Here is a 1,849-nt window from a genome sequence, read left to right on the forward strand (position 1 = left end):
TAAATACTTGAAATATTATTAGACAAAGTCCAAATATAACAACATCATATGGTGGGTTTGGAGACCACATGATAATATCTCGGGGTAAGAAGCGAACTCATAAACTCAAAAATTTAAGATTTCGACATTTGCTAACAATAACAGTACATTATTGATAGCAACATTACTTGAATACACACAATGTAGAGGGACTTTCTGATAATGGAAACTAACAACCAAAACCAAGTATTTACACTACAAATCAATAAAAAGTTGAACCAAGAACAAAAAAAAAATCAGATATAACCATCAACATGATGCCTAAATAAAATAAGAACTATTGATTGTGATTGGGATAACATATAAGAGTTGGTTGAACACCAAAACTTTTGCAGAATTGGATGCAATTGGGATTGAAACAAATTGTACAAGAGTAGAAGGGCAGGTGATGCAATTGTCATAAATTAATTAGATATCCCTCCTATCATTGTTGCAAAGAAGGGATGGGGGTACGCAAGAATTTATGTACAATCTCAACTCTCGACTCTCAAAAGAGAATATCTTCCACTTAGGTGAAGGCAGGGACGGTAGTGGAGAGAACCCATTTGTGTTTGTCAGCACAATTTTAGTAGGTAATTGATTAAATTTCTTACCCTACCTTTTTTACTTTTCTCTATCTCCCCCCCCCCCCCATATGCTCATTATTGAATACCAACCACAAGTCATGTCTTTACATTTATTCTCTTTTATTCAAGTATAGCTTTGTATTTATCTAATTATACATTTAGGCTTAGTGATCTAGAAATCTATTTAGTACAAAGAAAGTTTTAGTTGATCCATAAAAAAAATTACAAATGTTAAGATTTGAATCATAATAGTTCTATAAATGACATCTTTAATAATTATTGCATTAATTGTTGATTTTTTTTATTAAAGGGTAGAGATTAGGAGTTGTACGAAATTAGAGTAGATTAAATTTAAACACAAATCCTTTTCCACTTCAATTGTAATTATTATTAATTTATAGATAATAAAAATTACTTTAACCTAAAATAAAATTGTTGAAAAGAATTTTAGTTTGTATTTTTGAAAGACAAGGTAAACATTTATGGTTATATGGCACTACAAAATACCCAACATGGTTGGGGAAAAAAACCATAAAATGTCCAGTAAAATTCAGACATATAAAACTTGACCCAAACGTTGTATCAACCATATTCAAGTGAGAGTATATATCCATCCAACGCAAGACAAATACATTTAATTCAAAAATTGACTCGACATAGATCCTGTTGGGAGTAGATGTCTAAAAATTAAACTTGAGACACAGGCAGACATGAAGTTGAATGTTTAACTTGTCCATATATATAGGCTTAGTCTCAATGTTCACTATTTACACATTTATGGAAGATATTAGAGCGGCAATTTTGTTGTTCTAAACTTTAAAAGTAAAAACCCCAACGAGTGAATGCAGTAGTAAGTTAAATTGCATTTTAAGGTTTAAATTTGAATTCTCTCACTCAAAATAATATTGTTAAAGGAAACAGCTACGAATCTAAAAAAGGGAAAAAATTTATAATCCGTAAAACAAATACATTAATCAGATTATAAGGGTAGATCAAGAGACTATCTACTAGCACTTAGCTATCCAAAATTGTTGAGGTTTCTCAACATTAAGGGCTGATGTTGTATTTGGTTGGTTGAATCTCCTAAGTCTTGATTTCTAAATTTCAAACCCTAAATAGGATAGGGTTTATATTAATGCCTTTTTGGAGACATTTAAGGTTTGAAATTAAATGTTTAACCTTCTATCAACAGATGAGATGATTGTTAAAAACTAAAAGGATATATATTCATACTATATAGACTC

The sequence above is a fragment of the Gossypium hirsutum genome, chromosome A02 (genome assembly GCF_007990345.1).
Source record: "Gossypium hirsutum isolate 1008001.06 chromosome A02, Gossypium_hirsutum_v2.1, whole genome shotgun sequence".
NCBI classification, from domain to species: Eukaryota; Viridiplantae; Streptophyta; class Magnoliopsida; order Malvales; family Malvaceae; genus Gossypium; species Gossypium hirsutum.